We start from the raw sequence: 20,334 nt of genomic DNA, 5'->3' as shown, positions 1-20,334 counted from the left end.
ATATGTGGAACCTAGAAAAATGGTACAGATGAACCGGTTTGCAGGGCAGAAATTGAGACACAGATTTAGAGAACAAATGTATGGACACCAAGGGGGGAAAGCGGCGGGAGGGTGGTGGTGGTGGTGTGATGAATTGGGCGATTGGGATCGACATGTATACACTGCTGTGTATAAAATGGATGACTAATAAGAACCTGCTGTATAAAAAAATAAAATAAAATTCAAAAGTTCAAAAAAAAATCATAAAAGAAAAAAAAAAGGAGACATGTACCACAATGTTCATTGCAGCACTATTTACAATAGCCAGGACATGGAAGCAACCTAAATGTCCATACACAGATGAATGGATAGAGAAGATTGGCACATATATACAATGGAATATTACTCAACCATAAAAAGAAGTAAGATTGGGTTATTTGTGGTGAGGTGGATGGACCTAGAGTCTGTCATGCAGAGGTAAGTCAGAAAGAGAAAAACAAATACCGTATGCTAACACATATATATGGAATCTTAAAAAAGAAAATGGTACTGATGAACCTAGTGGCAGGGTAGGAATAAAGACGCAGACATAGAGAATGGACTTGAGGACATGGAGGAGGTGGGGGAAGGAGAAGCTGGGGTGAAGTGAGAGTAGCATCGACATATATACACTACCAAATGTAAAATAGCTAGTGGGAAGCAGCAGCACAGCATAGGGAGATCAGCTCTGTGCTTTGCGATGACCTAGAGGGGTGGGATAGGGAGTGTGGGAGGGAGGCTCATGAGGGAGTGGATATGGGGATATACGTATGCATATGACTGATTCACTTTGTTGTACAACAGAAACTAACGCAGCATTCTGAAGCAATTATACTCCAATAAAGATCTATTAAAAAAAACCATTTTGAAGTAAATTATATTACATTTAAAAAAAATAAAACACAGGTTGGCTTTTTGTAGTTTTCACTGAGGCTCAAATCAGGAATGTAGGAAATGTAATTTAATGCATAAATGTATCTCTTAATCTCTCATCTCTGATACTTGAGTTTAAATCTCAGAATCGAACTTCAGTTATTGAATGATAATCAGCCTTTTCTGGCTTTTCCTTACTGTCAATTTTTACTTTCTATTGACATTTTAATCTGTTGCTTTCCTGAAGGCCTTTTCAATAAGTGTGAGTGTCCTTCATAGGCAAAATTGCCAGATTTAGAAAATAAAAATACAGTGTAAGTATATCTTATGCAATATTTGAGAGCTACTTACTTATATTAAAAATCTATTTGTTGTTTATCTAAGATTCAGACTTAATGGGGCATCCTGTATTTAGCTGGCAATCCTATTCTTAGGGCAAGAAAAAAATGAAGTTGAAATTGCATTTTTCATAAGTAGTCAGAAAACAAGGAGACAGATATTCTGGCTGAGAATTTGGTGTTTTCTATAGGTTTTCTTTGTCCATGTTCTCGCTCACACTTTTGTGAGCTACTCTTCATGATAATCTGTACTAACCAGACTCTGTTAATTTGTGGAAGAATTTTGTCAATGTGAGAATTTAAACATGTTCAATTTATGACTTCTTTTCTCTTTTTTTTTTCCAAATGAACAAATCAAAAATTTATTCTAGACTGTTGCTTATACACTGCCACATTCCTTCTGTGTGGTCTGGACCAATCTATAGCTAACAAGTGACCAAATAGAAATGCATGATAAGACAGACTTCTTTTCTTTATTTGAATACCCCAATTATAGGCCAAATCCAAAATTTTACATGGTATTTGGTATATATTTTATAAGGATTAAATACATCATTTATGTCAGATGTTACATTCCAACCTGAAGATTCAGATTTCCTGAATGGATATCTGCACAGGCCTTCTGTCCAAGTCCAGAGATCAGTATTCATTAGGAAGAAGTTCAATGGCATAGAAGAAAGGACACTGAGAATTAGGATATTTATATCCTGATCTTGGCACTACCCCTGGGAAAGTAGCGTCAATCTTGTGTCTCTGTTTCTTAATCTGTTAAACGAGGCAATTGGACTACATCTACATTTCACAAAGTACTCTAAGAACCGTCTTTGTAACAGTGCTTCTGGGATCAGGAAAGTTGTTAAAAAAACTGAATACTCCATGCGGTATTCAAACTATAATATTAAAGTATATATATAATACCTAATATATGTAATATATCATAACATTAGATATTACATACGTTATATGATGCATATAAAATTTAATATTATGATAATATTAAAGTTTATATATAATATTTATTATATATTCTATTAAATATATATTCTATTAATATTATAAAATTTATAAAAGTATACATTTTAGCAACCACGAAGCTCTGAGAAGTATGTGGGGTCAAAAAAACAACAACAAACCACAGACAATATAAAGTTTGCATTCCGCAAACTTTTTGACAACAAACCCTCTTCTGAGAAAGCTGTTAGCATCATATGGGCCACCTGGAGGATACTGGATTTGATGAGTGTAATATCCTCTTCAGCTCCAACCTGCTATGGATAACCTTAGAAAGATCTGGCTTTGGTGAAATACAATAATGGCTCATCTTTCAGGAGGCTGAGGTGATTTGCCTCAAACTGTGCAAACAGTGAGGAGACCTGGAATATTCAGAGTACGCAGTGACTATAGGGAGGCTGGTGAGCCTCCTCTTTTTTTAAAATTTTTAATTAAAAAATTTAAAAAAAATTAATTAATTTACTTTTGGCTGTGTTGGGTCTTCGTGGCTGCGTGCGGGCTTTCTCTAGTTGCGGCGAGCTGGAGCTACTCTTCGTTGCGGTGCGCGGGCTTCTCATTGTGGTGGCTTCTCTTGTTGTGGAGCACGGGCTCTAGGCACGCGGGCTTCAGTAGCTGTGGCTCACGGTCCTTTTGTTTTATTTATAGACAACACCGACACCATCGCCAGCATCTTCTTTGGCTGTTAGGAAGGCTGCATTTATTCAGGTGTAATCTGCCCTTTCCAATTTTATTTTGATTCTTTGATTTGACGAGGGTGTTGTAATGGGAAGTTTTGTGTTAAAACAGAGAGAGAACACAATTTAAGTTTTCTGAAGGAGTAGTGGCTCCCTTTTTTCACCTCTCAACTCCTGGTCTGTTCTCCTTTGAGTGCTCTCTTAATGCCTCGCCGGGGCCTCAGAAATTAAAATGTCACTTTTATTCCTATTATTCTGATTTTCTAATTTGGGATATTTTCTCAATTCATATTTATGTCACATATGAGTTTAAAAAAACTGAGATCTTTATTTTATAGTCAAAATCTTAAGTCTTCTGGCAGAAAATCATCAGCTTTTTAAGTTACTCATGTGGCTTCTGAGAAATGGGGCTGCTGTGATTGATGTCTCGGCCGCAAAATACCTAGTCTGCTTAGAACATGGCAGAGAGATGAGGAAGCACGCGCGTCCACATTGTCTTATGAGCTGAATTAGATCTCCTAAAATTCACATGTTGAAGTCTTAACCGTACCTCAGAATGTGACTATATTTGGAGATGGGGTTTTAAAAGAGGCAATTAAGGTAAAATGAGGTCATTAGGGTGGGTCCTAACCCAATATAAGAAGCAGAAATTAGGACACAGGCACGTATAAAGGGAAGACCATGTGAGGACACAGGGAGAAGGTGGCCATCTACAAGCCAAGGAGAGGGGCCTCGGAAGAAATCAACCCTGCTGACACCTTGATCTCAGACTTCCAGCCTCCAGAATTGTGAGAAAAACTTCTTTGCTGAAGCCACCCAGCCTGTGGTATTTGTTAATGCAGCCTGAGCAAACTAAAATACATAGGTATCCCCTGGAAGCAGACTCTCACCACTTCCCATACACAGGTGAGATTGTTGCCTGGAAAATGTAATACTTTTGGTCAGAGAAATGTTCAATTGGTTTCTCAACCCCCATGCTGATGTAATAATATTGGCAATATCTTTAGCATGTTTCCTAGAGGGATGATCAGTGAATAAGTAACTTGATAAAGAAATAGCATCCAAATAAACGGGTGTTTCTTTTCACAGATGCCTTCCACTGCCCATGGGAACAGTTCTTCTCGTCCCTTTTCTGACAAAGGAATATCATAGAGACAAAATTGAAAAATACTTCCCCATGTGAAGGAGCTTTGGTTCAGCTGCAGAGCTAAACTCACATCTGCACTAAATTGGAATTGGCTGTGAATGATTACAAATGAAAATCTGTTGTTGCTGAAGGATCTTATTTGCAACAAAAGGCAAGAACAGGTATTTCTTAGTGTCACTGTGTTCTAGTATGTGGTCTTTATACCTGGGCTCCTGATTGCTTTCCTGTGCCTTGTTAAATTTATTGCTTTTCTGGACCCTGTACAAGAAAAATTGCTTTAAAAAACGATAAGCTCTGGGCAGTATGACAAACTCCTGTATATACTTTTACCTTTTCTTCTGAACTCATTGAATTTGTGCATTAAAAAATTACCATTATTTGTTAAAAATTATATTAAAAATTACCATTCTTCTCCCTTTTGCCTAAACATATTTAGTCTCTTATTTGAATTACCTTTATATCTTTGTTTCAGAAGTTGATTTAACTTGAACTTATATTAAACCTTTAATCAAATACAGAAATGATTCTTTCCCCTTGACTTAATGTTACAAAGTACTTGTCTTAACATATAGGAATTGCACACATAATTGTAGTTTTATCTAGATCTCAGTCTTTGGCTCCATCCTTATTTTTATTCCTGTATCTATCCATCCATGAACAAAGAAAATGCAACATACAATGCAGTATTAGAACTTCAAAGGAAAACAAAATGCATGTCTACAGGTAAAGAATCCTACAAAAATTCTAGGGTTCGGTAAAAATTCTCTTCCAAACCTCTTAGCAAGCCCAGTGAGAAAGAAAACACATTTGTTTTCAAATTGTAAGTAAGGAAAAAAAAAGTGCTTATTAACCGTATGACCTTAGGCAAATTAAGTAATCACTCTGTGCCTCCGTTTCTTCATAAGCTTAATAAGAATGATAGAAGTAACTTTGTTATACAGGCATGTTATGAGGATTAAATCAAATGTGCCAGTATTAGTAAAGCATTTAGAACAGTGGCTGGCACAAGGTAAGCACTATTTGAGTGTTTTTAAAATAAAAAATAAAATAAATGCTAAGGAAAATTCTCAAGGAATGTAAAGTTTCACCCAGTACCTAATTTTAAAGGATAGTTCTCATTGAGAGCTTCGCCTTATCAACAGGAGAGTAAGAGAGACAAGGTAAAAATGTTCACTTATGACTTCTCTGTTGCAAACACATTTGTGGGATTTGTGGAATGTTTTCTTGACTCATCCCTCAGTAGGTGCTGAGGACAGAACGTTGAACTCAGGGAAAGCAATTTTGCAGCAGGCCAGGATAATATGTTCTGAACTTGCAAGGTTCTGATGATCGGGCTTTAGCTCTAGATTATAAAGAAATGGGTGGACGCATTTCCTTCCAACAACCATTCATAAATATCTCTTCTCTTATCTGGGCATTTTACAAGTTGTGCAGTGGAAGTATGGTGTTATAGTCTCTGCTAGGGCTTCATATGAAAACACTGTGTCCTGCTGATAAAGCCAGGGATTCAGTGTAGCAGTTGCTGGTCAATAGCAGACATACCTGCTTTCATATCACTGGCTATGCCAGTGGCTGGCTTGTGACCTCGGGCAAGTTATTCCACTTCTTAGGATCCTTGGTTTCACCAGATGAGCCATTGCAATCTCAAAATAGTGCTTTGAGGATGAAGGAGATTATGCACGTGTAGCATGGAAACTGTAAGTGATTGCATGGGAGTGATGACAAGGGAGGACTCTGACTTCTCTTAGTTTGGTGACTGTGTTGGGCTTCAGGCTCCTCATCTGCAAATGGGAAAAGTAATAGCACCTTTCTCACACGGCCATTGCAAGGTTTAAATGCGAGAGCAAAACACTGTGATTGGCATATATTAAGGGTTTCATAAAGGTTACCTGTTATGCTTTATTCAATCTTATACTAAATACTGCACATACTACAGTCTAATTGAAATAATACTAGGTAAAAATGGCGTATTTTGGGAACAGATTTTTAGAAAAGAAATTTCAACACTGTTTTCACAAACAAAATGCAAGTTAATTATGTAAACTTTTATTATTATAGAAGCAGTACTTCTATAAGAAATGCCATGCAAACAAAAATATAAAATAAAAACATACATTCCCACGGCACAGAGATTACCACAGTAACACTCTAGTAACACTCCACCTACATTTTCCCTAAGAATATATATGAGTAATATTATGTGTCTATCTATATTTTTAAGATATTTTTGAGCAGTTTTAGGTTCACAGAAAATTAAGATATAGAGACTTCCCATACGTCCCCTCTCCCAACACAGGCATAGCCTACCTCACTATCAAGATCCCCCACCAGAGTGTGTACATATGTTACAACTGATGAACCTATATTGACACATCATTATCAACCAAAGTCCATAGTTTACATTAGAGTTCATTCTGGGTGTTGTACATCCTATGTGTTTGGACAACTGTATAATGACGTATCCACCACGACAGTATGATAGAGAGCATTTTCACTTCCCTAATAAACCTCTATAATATTATATTTTTAACCATAGTGATCATACTGTACACATTGTTTTATGATATGCTTTTTTCAGTTGACTATCTTGGTCTCTACAGATGAGTAAATTTTATCTCACCTAACATCTGAAACATGATAAACTATTTCCAAGTGTCCCAGTTATATTTTTTATAGCTGGTTTGTAGAAATCACTATCCAATCCAGAACCACATAAGTGCTTGTGTTTCAATAATTTTTCTTTTTTTTGCCACGAAAATTTCTTTTTTTTTTTTTTTAACATCTTTATTGGAGTATAATTGCTTTACAATAGTGTGTTAGTTTCTGCTTTATAACAAAGTGAATCAGTTATACATATACATATGTTCCCATATCTCTTCCCTCTTGCATCTCCCTCCCTCCCACCCTCCCTATCCCACCCTTCTAGGTGGTCACAAAGCACCGAGCTGATCTCCCTGTACTGTGCGGCTGCTTCCCACTAGCTATCTATTTTATGTTTGGTAGTGTATATATGTCCATTCAATAATTTTTTATTTGTGTTTTGAACAACTCTATTTCAGTCTAATTTATATACAGTAAAATGCAAAGGTCTTAAGTGTACAGTTCAGTGAGCTTTGACACCCCTATAAACCTATGAAGCCAACGTGGGAATAAAGATATAGAATATTTCATCACCTTCAAAGTTTCTGAGTGCCCCGTTTCAGTCCATTGCTCCCCAAGAGGCAAGTGCTCTTTTCATATCTCTCATTATAAGTTAGTTTTGATTGTTTTTGAACTTTATGTAAATGGAATGATTTGGTATTTATTCCTTATGAGTCTGGATTCTTTCACTAAACATAATGTTTCTGAAATACATCCACGTTGTGTGAATTAATAGTCCATCCTTTTTTAATTGCTGAGTAGAAATACTTCGCATCAATAGACCGTGGTTTGTTTATCCATTCTCTTGTTGTGGTGGGTTCAATAATGGCCCCCAAATTTTGTGACATTCCTCCTACTGAGAAGTGAGGTCTATGTCTCCATCCTTGAATCTGGGTTCTGTGCTTGTTGACAATAGAAACTGGAAGCTTCTACTGCCTGTTTCTTGGGGCACTTACTCTTGGAATACGACAACCATACTGTGCAAAAGCGCATGCAGCAGTGTGGAGAGGCCCAGGCAGAGAGGGACTGCAGCCTCCAGCAGTATTCAATTATTAAAAAAATTGTTATTTTTCAGCTCGATAATTTGAATTTTATTTATTTTAAGTTTACAGATCCCTCATAAAATCCACCATCTCTAAACTCATTCAATTTATCTTTTTCTTTCAATTATTTAACATATTTATAATACTTGTTTTAAAGTCTTTGTCTGTAGATTTCAGAGTCATTAGTAAGTCTTTAAAAAAAAATTATTTATTTATTTTTATTTGGTCGTGCCAGGTCTTAGTTGCAGCAGGTGGGCTCCTTAGTTGTGGCATGTGGGCTCCTTAGTTGTGGCATACGAACTCTTAGTTGCGGCATGCACGTGGGATCTAGTTCCCTGACCAGGGATTGAACCTGGGTCCCCTGCATTGGGAGTGCGGAGTCTTAACCACTGTGCCACCAGGGAAGTCCCAGTAAGTCTTTCTTTATTGAATTTCCTTCTCTTGATTATGGGTCAATTCACCTGCTTCTTTACGTGTCTTATAAACTTTTATTGTATACCAGTCATTAAAGAACAGTCAAAAGTGAAATATGATGATTTTTCTTCTTTTCTTTATTCTCAGAGAGTGCAAGAACTTCCTTCAACCAGGCAGCCAATACCAGGTCTATTCTTTTAGATTCCACTTACTTCAATCTGGGTCAGAGCTGGATTACAATTGCAGTTAGTTTTAGTTTATAGCTGATTCAATTATAATTTAGGAGATTTCACTTTGTCCTTCAGCTCAACCACCAACTTACTTTATTTATTATTAATTAATTAATTAATTTTAATTAAAAATTTTATCGTAGTAACATTATATACATTTATATGTATAACATTGTATATATTATAACATTATGTTTCACGTGTGCAACATTATATTTCTACTTCTGTATACACTATAGTGTGCTCACCACCCCAGAATTTTAATTTAATTTAATTTTTTAATTGAAGTATAGTTGATTTACAATATAGTGTTAATTTCTGCTATACAGCAAAGTGATTCAGTTATACATATATATATATAGATTCTTTTTTTAATATTCTTTTCCATTATGGTTTATCATAAGATATTGAATATAGCTCTCTGTGCTGTACAGTAGGACCTTGTTGTTTAACCTCCCACTCCATCCCTCCCCCAACCCCTTCCCTCTTGGCAACCACAAGTCTGTTCTCTATGTCCGTGAATCTGTTTCTGTTTCATCGATAGGTTCATTTGTGTCATATTTTAGATTCCACATATAAGTGATATCATATGTCTTTCTCTTTCTGACTTACTTCACTTAGTATGATAATCTCTAGTTGTATCCATGTTGCTGCAAAAGGCATTATTTCATTCTTTTTTATGGCTGAGTAGTATTCCATTGTAAATATGTACCACATTTTCTTTATCCATTCATCTGTTGATGGACATTTAGGTTGTTCCCATGTCTTAGCTATTGTGAATAGTGCTGCTATGAACATAGGGGTGCATGTATCTTTTTGAATTAGAGTTTTGTCTGGATATATTCCCAGGAGTGGGATTGCTGGATCATATGGTAATTCTATTTTTAGTTTTCTGAGGAACCTCCATACTGTTTTTCTTAGTGGATGCACCAACTTACATTCCCACCAACAGTGTAGGACGGTTCCCCTTTCTCCACATCCTCTGCAGCATCTGTTATTTGTAGAGTTTTTAATGATGGCTATTCTGACTGGTATGACGTGGTACCTCATTGTAGTTTTGATTTGCATTTCTTTAATAATGTTGAGCATCTTTTCATGTGCCTATTGGCCATTTGTATTTCTTCTTTGGAGAAATATCTATTTAGGTCTTCTGCCCATTATTTGATTGGGTTGTTTGCTTTGTTGTTGCTGAGTTGTATGAGCTGTTTGTATATTTTGGAAATTAAGCCCTTTTTGGTCGCATCATTTGCAAATATTTTCTCCCCTTCAGTTGATTGTCTTTTCGTTTTGTTTATGGTTTCCTTTGCTGGGTGAAAGCTTGTAAGTTTGGTTAGGTCCCATTTGTTTATTTTTGTTTTTATTTCTATTGCCTTGGGAGACTGACCTAAGAAACAATTGGTATGATTTATGTCAGAGAATGTTTTGCCTATGATCGCTTCTAGGAGTTTTATGGTGTCAGGTCTTATGTTTAAGTCTTTAAGCCATTTTGAATTTATTTTTGTGTATAGTGAGATGGTGTGTTCTAACTTCATTGGTTTACATGAGGCTGTCCAACTTTCCTGACACTACTTGCTGAAGAGACTTTTTCCCATTGTATATTCTTGCCTCCTTTGTTGAAGATTAATTGACCGTAAGTGTGTGGGTTTATTTCTGGGCTCTCTATTCTGTTCCATTGATCCATATGTCTGTTTTTGTGCCAATACCATGCTGTTTTGATTACTGTAGCTTTGTAGTATTATCTGAAGTCTGGAAGAGTTTTGCTTCCTGCTTTGTTCTTTTTTCCTCAGGATTGCTTTGGCGATTCTGGGTCTTTTATGGTTCCATATAAATTTTAATATTATTTGTTCTAGTTCTGTGAAAAATGTCATGGGTAATTTGATAGGGATTACATTAAATCTGTAGATTGCTTTGGGTAGTATGGCCATTTTAACAATATTAATTCTTCAAATCCAAGAGCATGGGATATCTTTCCATTTCTTTGAGTAATCTTCAATTTCCTTTATTAATGCTTTATAGTTCTTGGCAAATAAGTCTTTCTCCTCCTTGGTCAGGTTTATTCCTAAGTATTTTATTTTTGGGGGTGTGATTTTAAAAGGTATTTTCTGTACATTCCGTTTCTGATATTTCATTGTTAGTGTAAAGAAATGCAACTGATTTCTGAATGTTAATCTTGTATCCTGCTACCTTGCTGAATTCGTTTATCAGTTCTAGTAGTTTTTGTGTGGAGTCTTTGGGGTTTTCTATATGTAGTATCATGTCATCTGCATATAATGACAATTTTACCTCTTCCCTTCCAACTTCTTTATTTATTTAAAAAAAAAATCTATCTATTTATTTATTTATTTATTGGTTGCACCAGGTCTCTGTTGCAGCACGCAGGATCTTTGTTGCAGCACGTGGACTTCTTAGTTGCGGCATGCGGGATCTTTAGTTGTGGCATGTGGACTTCTCAGTTGTGGCATGTGGATTTCCTACTTGGCGGCATGCATGTGGGATCCAGCTCCCTGACCAGGGATTGAACCTGGGCTCCCTGCCCTGGGAGCATGGCTTCCCATCCACTGGACCACCAGGGAAGTCCCCCCTTCCAATTTAAATACCTTTTATTTCTTTTTCTTGTCTGACTGCTGTACTTGTCTGACTCCAGTACTTCTGTGTACACTATAGTGTGCTCACCACCAAAAATCAGTCCATCAACATGCAGTTGAGTCCCTTCACCCATTTCACCCACCCCACCCTTCCCCTCTGGTAACCACAGCTCTATGTGGTTGTTATTTTTTGGTTTGTTTGTTTGGTTTGGTTTGTTCATTTATTTTTATTTGCAGTGACATGGATGGACCTAGAGATTGTCATACTGAGTGAAGTAAGTGAGACAGAGAAAGACAAATATCATATGATATTACTTATATCTGGAATCTAAAAAAACGGTACAAATGAACTTATTTACAAAACAGAAATAGAGTCACAGATGGAGAAAACAAACTTATGGTTACCAAGGGGGAAAGGGGGGGAGGGATAAATTGGGAATTGGGATTGACATACACACTACTATATATAAAATAGATAACTAATAAGAGCCTACTATATAGCACAGGGAACTCTACTCAGTACTCTGTAATGACCTATACGGGAAAAGAATCTAAAAAAGAGTGGATATATGTATATGTATAACTGATTCACTTTGCTGTATAGCAGAAACTAACACAACATTGTAAATCAACTATACTCCAATAAAAATTAATCAAAAACTTTAATTTTTTTTATAGCCCACATATGAGTGAAATCATATTATACTTGTCTTTCTCCATCTGACTTATTTCACTTAACATAATACCTTTAAGGTCCAGCCATGTTGTAACAAATGGCAAAATCTCATCTTTTTTTTTTTATGGCTGAGGAGTATTCCATTGTAAATATATGTCTCACATCTTCTTTATCCATTCATTCATTGATAGACACTTAGGTTGTATGCTTACCATAAAGCTGCTAGAAGAAAACATAGGCAGTACACTCTTTGACATGGGTCTTAGCAATATTTTTTTGCATGTCTCCTCAGTCAAGGGAAACAAAATCAAAAATAAACAAGTGAGACCTAATCAAACGAAAAAGCTTCTGCACAGCAAAGGAAACCACTGACAAGGTGAAAAGACAACCTACTGAATGGGAGAATATATTTGCAAATCATATCTCAGATAAGGGGTTAATATTCCAAAATATGTAAAGAACTCATACAACACGATGACAAAAAGCCAAACAATCCAATTAAAAAATGGGCAGAGGAGCTGAATAAACACTTTTCCAAAGAAAATGTGCAGATGGCCAACAGGCACATGAAAAGATGTTCAACATCACTAATTGTAAAGGAAATGCAAATCAAAACCACAATGAGATATCACCTCACGCCCCTTAGAATGCCTATCATCAAAAAGGAAAGAAATGACAAGTGTTGGAGAGGATGTGGAAAAAAGGAAACCCTTCTACGCTGTTGGTGGGAATGTAAATTGGTGTAGCCACTATGGAAAACAGTATGGACAGTCCTCAAAAGATTAAGGATAGAAGTATCATTGATCCAGCTATTGCACTTCTGAATATTTATCCAAAGAATATGAAAACTCTTATTTGATAAGATATGTGCACTCCTATGTTCATCACAGCATTATTTACAATAGCCCAGATAGGGAAACCCCCAATGTTCTTTACTACTGTTGCTACAACTAAGGGACAAATTAATCCTTTTGATCTTCCCAAGTTTGAACTTGAAAGAGTTTGATTTTTAGCTTAGTCGCTTATGATTTACTTACGGATTCAAGTTTTACAGGGTCCTGGGATCTGAACACCATGAAATGGCCAAAAAATTTTCTGTCTTTTAGCTAGCCCTGTCCTCATAATTATTTCTGCTAATTTCTCAGAAAAATTCCTAGCGGGTGGGAGATTGGAGATATGTTGGCCTGAACAGTTCTTTTTGTATCTGAGCTATCATAGATTCTACTGTCTTTTGCCTATCCTCACTGTTAAAACCTGCTGGTTTCTCCTAATCCCTCCCCCTTCCATCTCTGGCAAGTTTGCTTGGAATTTGCAAAGTCAGATTGGAATTTGCTGCTAAGTGTGGAAGCATCTGCGGCTCTATGCTTGTCTCTCTCTGGATCATAGTTCATTAAGGCTTCTTTGCTTTTTTGTCACGGCTCTTTGATAGCTTTATAGAAAAGTAATTTTGTTTTTCTTGTTGTTACCATGGAGATGATGGTCTTTTGCACCGTTCTACATCCTAACCAGAAACAGAACTCCCTCAACAACTTTAAAGCCTTTATTCTTTTCTTTTTTTTTTTACATTTATTGTGTACTTTATTTCTATTATTATTACATTGTAATATATAATGAAATAATTATACAATTCACCATAATGCAGAATCAGTGGGAGCCCTGAGCTTGTTTTCCTGCTACTAGATGGTCCCATCTGGGGGCGATGCGAGACAGTGATACCTGACGTGTGTTGCTTACGTCCAGTCTACTCCGTGATCTCGTTTTGGTCGCTGTCACGGCAGAAAACCCTGCTTCACAAGGATAGGACGTTGGAAATGGAAGCAGGCTTTTCAGTGCTTTTGTAGCAATCTCAGGATATTCTGCCTTGACTTTAATCCAGAAGTATGGAGATTTGAAGTTGTCTCAAACATACTTTTAAGGCCACCATCATTTGTGATCTCAAACAGTTGATCCTATTCTAGCATGGACAAAATCGATTCACCTGGCTTATTCACAAATGGGTCACGGATCCATTCCTTCCCAGTTCAGGGGTCTTTTGTGGTTGGGAAGTAATGCTCAAACTCTTTTGAAAGCTGAGATAGGTGAGCAGTTTTGAAGGTTTCATGGCTTTGTTGGATAGCCGGTAGCCACATATTATACAAAGTGGGCTTGGAGAATGTGAATCGCCTGTTGCAATGAATTTAAGTAGGACTCTTGGTATTTTCTTTTAAATGTAGCTTTCTTTTTGTGGGCAGTCTTTGAGTCTTCTGCTGTCTCATCATTGGGTCTTTCCCCCTTTTCAAAGAAGCTCTCCAGAGACATTTGTTTTTTACTCATTTTGGCTAGGGTTAGCTTGTGGGCTTACCAAAACTGTGACTGAGACAAGTGCGCAGTGTGGGAAAGAGGCGCGGATGGAGGTGGTAAATAAAATAATGGGCGGGCTACGCATGGACTAAAATAAGTGTTGGATTCTGACTTAAAGCCTGCCACCAGATGCAGCTGTACAATTGAAGTACATCAACTTACTTGCCACTATAAAGCCTGCCACCAGATGCAGCTTAATTGTCACTTGACACTCACTCATAGGGTTTTTTTTTTTTTTTTAACATCTTTATTGGAGTATAATTGCTTTACAATGGTGTGTTAGTTTCTGCTGTATAAGAAAGTGAATTGGCTATACATAAACATATATCCGCATATCTCCTCCCTCTTGTGTGTACCTCCCGCCCTCCCTATCCCACCCCTCTAGGTGGACACAGAGCACCGAGCTGATCTCCCTGTGCTATGCGGCTGCTTCCCACTAGTAAAGCCTTTATTATTTTCTGATTTTAGACTTTGGGATCAGTTCTGTGATTTTTAAGGTTTGTATTACAGGATTCCTTTACATATTAAGCAGAAAGTAGAAGGGTATTGGGCATGTAATTGGAATTTCTGAACTACCAAATCTATTTATTTATTTTGTGATTCTCTGCATGTTTTTCACAAGGGAGAAAGTGACTGACAGTGAGATATCAAGAGACACAGGCAAAAGACACAGATCCCTTTAAAGTAGGTAAAGGATAAAGGATTTAACAGCATGGTGATGGCTATACCAAGTTGGAGACTCAGGAGTATTCTTCCCTTTGGAGGGGCAGTTTCCACGGCCTTAGACAATGACACAGCCTGTATGTGGAGAGGCGCTCCATAGGCAGGCAGGTTTTTTCAGGAAGCTCAACCTGGGTCCGAGAAGAAGGCCAGTCTGCCCCTCTGTCCTTTGTGTTCCTGTGACTATACAGAAAAGCACCTGTCATTCTAAGTCTGTGTTATGTGTTTACCTGCTGCTCTGGGGAATCGGGAAAAACATAAGTTAACCCTGTTGGTTGTCCTGGGGATGTTATGTCCATCTTTTATCACTTTGGGTGCATTTCAGTCCTAGCACCCTTCTGGGAACATACAGCAGGCTGTACGGAATCAGAGATTGCTTTTTATCACTCCTGGGATCTGATTATCCCACATAGAAATGGGCTGAAGGACTTTCTTAAGTCCTATCTTGACACAAGGAAGAAATTTACATTCTCCCAGCATCTAATTGTACATATTAAATATGTGAAGTTTTTGTATACCTCATAAAGCTGCAAGAAATAAACCCTCTCAACATCAGATTTCTCACAAATAAAGTGGACTTAATAATAATAAACTCACTGCTAGTGATGGTAAAGATAATAGATGAACTTGCCTTGAAAAATGTAGAGTCCTAGTCATATTGAGATGGGAGGAGATTTCATAGGGCTTTTGGATTTGGATGTGACACAGTGATTGTGTGACCCATTTGCAAACCCTCTCATGTAAACAAAGGTTTTAGGTGATTGTAGTAATAGATTTGGCTGTTTCAGGTTCTGAGATGTAGGGGGAAGTTCCTCTCCATTCACAAGGAGACACAGTATAAGGGATGGAGAAGCAAATGCAAAGAGAGAAAGGGGAGAAATTTGACTTGGTCCAGATTTGGCCAAAGTTTTTGATGTGTTATGGTGTTTTACTTTATGCTTTAAGTAATTGGAAACTATGGAAGGATTTTAAGAGCGGAGTTTTATATTCTCTATTTTTTCCTGAGACTGTACTCTTCTCATTTGTCTTGTACCTGTGCCACATCTATTCTTTCTGCATCTTTCAGTAAAACATATTAGGGCTAAATTAACTAGGTTTAAATTATGTTTAATATTGACAAATGTTTGATATTGCTATTGCTTGAGATTTGTATATTTACACATCTATAATCCGTCTTCACATCGTTATTTTCTAAAGTTGCATTGAAATGCATCGGTTTTGAAGGAAGACATACAAATAGCCAAATGGTATATGAAAAGGTGCTCAACATCACCAGTAATCAGGGAAATGCAAATCAAAACGACAATGAGATATCACCTCATACCTGTCAGGATGGCTATAATTAAAAAAAAACAGGGGGGCCGCCGTCAGAGCCGCCACCTTGTGGGAGCGAAACCAGCGCCTGCCTCGGGGTAGCAGCTGCGCCGGCCGCCGAGGGCTTCTCTGGCCAGCGTTGCCCCCACTAGTCCACAGCGTGGGGCGTATCTTTGCAAACCTCTTCAAGGGCCTTTTTGGCAGAAAACAAATGTGCGTTCTGATGGTGGGCCTAGATGCTGTGGGAAAGACCACCATCCTGTACAAACTGAAGCTGGGTGAAATCGTGACCACCATTCCCACTCTAGGCTTCAACGTGGAAACTGTGGAATACAAGCACATCAGCTTCACTGTGTGGGACGTGAGCGGCCAGGACAAGATCCAGCCTCTGTGGCGCCACTACTTCCAGAACGCACAAGGTCTCATCTTCGTGGTTGGCAGCAAGGACAGAGAGCGTGTGAATGAGGCCCGAGAGGAGCTTATGAGGGTGCTGGCAGAAGACGCGCTCAGGGACGCCTTTCTGCTCGTGTTTGCTAACAAACAGGACCTCCCCAATGCCATGAATGCAGCCGAGATCACAGACAAGCTGGGGCTGCACTCTCTGCGCCACAGGAACTGGTACATTCAGGCCACCTGTGCCACCAGCGGGGACGGGCTCTATGAGGGACCGGACTGGCTGTCCAATCGGCTCCAGAACCAGAAGTGAGCTGTACTCCTCTCTCCTCCCCTCTCACTCCCTCCTTCTACCCTCGCTTTACTCTCATGTGGCAAACGTGCCCCTGGGGTGTGAGTGCCAGAAGCTGTCTCCATGGTCGGTCACAGTGTGCTTCACCATGCTGTAAATGTGCAGATGCAGCCTGCACCTGGGTTTTTATTTAATGTAAATAGTTTTTGTTTCCAATGAGGCAGTTTCTGGTACTCCTATGCAATATTTTTTTTTTTTTTTTTAAAGATTCTTACTAGTCAGATATATTCTTTTTTTTTTTTTCACACACACACACTGTATTTTATTTTTACAAGAGATAAATAGACTGACACCAAGCATTGTACATGGATGACCACAACAAAAGCAACAATGATTGCAATTACCAAACATGAAACACACTCATACTATGTCATAATATTGACATTCAGTCCAGTAATCCTCCACTGTAACAGCTCCTTTACTTTGCAGTGAAAATTGATTTGTATATTCTTTGCCTCTGAGTCCTTGTGGGATTTTTTCTTTTTTTAATTCAGACAGAAAGTCACAAAAATTATACTCATCCTCATCAGTTCACTCATTCCCATGTAATTAATTTTTTTTTCATCTTGATCTTTTGTTAGCACTTTTATGAGTTCATCAGTTTTTCATTAGAGTTCTGAAAATGCTTATTCATTCAGTTCAGCAGTACAGTCAGTTACCAGAAACCTGTACTTGTCAGAGTCTTTTCCATGAATTTCTTAAAGATGAAACCCTTTTATAGGAACATATTTGCAAAATCATCAGAGTACACCCAGAACTGTCTGTAAATGACAAAAGACTTAAAAATGACCACGGTTAAAGATTTGATGAAAGTTCATAATAATGCAGTTGACAAGAAAATTAGTTATTTCTGAGATATACATTTTAAAGTAATAACTAGGATTATTACTTATAACATTATACCTGAACATATAAGATTTTTAGAAGTTTCATGTAATGTCTGAAACATTTATATTAACATATTTCCATACAAATACAAATATAAGATTTTTAGAAATTTCATGTAATGTCTGAAACATTTATATTAACATATTTCCATACAAGTAACCCAATGAAAGTTTAGTATTAGTTGTTTTGTTTGTTTGTTGTTTTATACTGCAGGTTCTTATTAGGCATCAATTTTATACACATCAGTGTATACATGTCAATCCCAATCGCCCAATTCAGCACACCACCATCCCCACCTCACCGCAGTTTTCCCCCCTTGGTGTCCATATGTCCATTCTCTACATCTGTGTCTCAACTTCTGCCCTGCAAACTGGCTCATCTGTACCATTTTTCTAGGTTCCACATACATGCATTAATATACGATATTTGTTTTTCTCTTTCTGACTTACTTCACTCTGTATGACAGTCTCTAGATCCATCCACGTCTCAACAAATGACTCAATTTCGTTCCTTTTTATAGCTGAGTAATATTCCATTGTATATATGTACCACAACTTCTTTATCCATTCATCTGTTGATGGGCATTTAGGTTGCTTCCATGACCTGGCTATTGTAAATAGTGCTGCAATGAACATTCGGGTGCATATGTCTTTTTGAATTACGGTTTTCTCTGGGTATATGCCCAGTAGTGGGATTGCTGGGTCATATGGTAATTCTATTTTTAGTTTTTTAAGGAACCTCCATATTGTTCTCCATAGTGGCTGTATCAATTTACATTCCCACCAACAGTGCAAGAGGGTGCCCTTTTCTCCACACCCTCTCCAGCATTTGTTGTTTGTAGATTTTCTGATGATGCCCATTCTAACAGGAGTGAGGTGATACCTCATTGTAGTTTTGATTTGCATTTCTCTAATAATTAGTGATGTTGAGCATCTTTTCATGTGCTTCGTGGCCGTCTGTATGTCTTCTTTGGAGAAATGTCTATTTAGGTCTTCTGCCCATTTTTGGATTGGGGTGTTTGTTTCTTTAATATTGAGCTGAATGAGCTATTTATATATTTTGGAGATTAATCCTTTGTCCGTTGATTCATTTGCAAATATTTTCTCCCATTCTGAGGGTTGTCTTTTCGTCTTGTTTATGGTTTCCTTTGCTGTGCAAAAGCTTTGAAGTTTCATTAGGTCCCACTTGTTTATTTTTGTTTTTATTTCCATTACTCTAGGAGGTGGATCAAAAAAGATCTTGCTGTGATTTATGTCAAAGAGTGTTCTTCCTATGTTTTCCTCTAAGAGTTTTATAGTGTCCAGTCTTATATTTAGGTCTCTAATCCATTTTGAGTTTATTTTTGTGTATGGTGTTAGGGAGTATTCTAATTTCCTTCTTTTACATGTAGCTGTCCAGTTTTCCCAGCACCACTTATTGAAGAGACTGTCTTTTCTCCACTGTATATCTTTGCCTCCTTTGTCATAGATTAGTTGACCATAGGTGCGTGGGTTAATCTCTGGGCTTTCTATCTTGTTCCATTGATCTATGTTTCTGTTTTTGTGCCAGTACCATATTGTCTTGATTACTGTAGCTTTGTAGTATAGTCTGAAGTCAGGGAGTCTGATTCCTCCAGCTCCATTTTTTTCCCTCAAGACTGCTTTGGCTATTCGGGGTCTTTTGTGTCTCCATACAAATTTTAAGATGATTTGTTCTAGCTCCGTAAAAAATGCCATTGGTAATTTGATAGGGATTGCATTGAATCTGTAGATTGCTTTGGGTAGTATACTCATTTTCACAATGTTGATTCTTCCAATCCAAGAACATGGTATATCTCTCCATCTGTTGGTATCATCTTTAATTTCTTTCATCAGTGTCTTATAGTTTTCTGCATACGGGTCTTTTGTCTCCCTAGGTAGGTTTATTCCTAGGTATTTTATTCTTTTTGTTGCAATGGTAAATGGGAGTGTTTCCATAATTTCTCTTTCAGATTTTTCATCATTAGTGTATAGGAATGCGAGAGATTTCTGTGCATTCATTTTGTATCCTGCAACTTTACCATATTCATTAATTAGCTCTAGCAGTTTTCTGGTGGCAGTTTTAGGATTCTCTATGTATAGTATCATGTCACCCGCAAAGAGTGACAGTGTTACTTCTTCTTTTCCAATTTGTATTCCTTTTATTTCTTTTTCTTCTCTGATTGCCGTGGCTAGGACTTCCAGAACTATGTTGAATAATAGTGGTGAGAGTGGACATCCTTGTCTCGTTCCTGATCTTAGAGGAAATGCTTTCAGTTTTTCACCATTGAGAATGATGTTTGCTGTGGGTTTGTCATATATGGCCTTTATTATGTTGAGGTAGGTTCCCTCTATGCCCACTTTCTGGAGAGTTTTTATCAGAAATGGGTGTTGAATTTTGTCAAAAGCTTTTTCTGCATCTATTGAGATGATCATATGGTTTTTATTCTTCAATTTGTTAATATGGTGTATCACATTGATTGATTTGCGTATATTGAAGAATCCTTGCATCCCTGGGATAAATCCCACTTGATCGTGGTGTATGATCCTTTTAATGTGTTGTTGGATTCTGTTTGCTAGTATTTTGTTGAGGATTTTTGCATCTATATTCATCAGTGATATTGGTCTGTAATTTTCTTTTTTTGTAGTGTCTTTGTCTGGTTTTGGTATCAGGGTGATGGT

General features: G+C 37.4%; 1 pseudogene; it reads left to right on the top strand.

The window, feature by feature from the left end:
* LOC137752354 (ADP-ribosylation factor 1 pseudogene) overlaps window positions 1-16,732 on the top strand; it is a 66,175-nt pseudogene extending 49,443 nt beyond the window's left edge.
* Window positions 16,733-20,334: the final 3,602 nt, after the last annotated feature.

Source organism: Eschrichtius robustus, chromosome 19, assembly GCF_028021215.1.
Source record: "Eschrichtius robustus isolate mEscRob2 chromosome 19, mEscRob2.pri, whole genome shotgun sequence".
Taxonomy (NCBI): Eukaryota; Metazoa; Chordata; class Mammalia; order Artiodactyla; family Eschrichtiidae; genus Eschrichtius; species Eschrichtius robustus.
The sequence above is the reverse complement of the archived record's forward strand: the minus strand, read 5'-3'. Positions and strand labels throughout refer to the sequence as shown.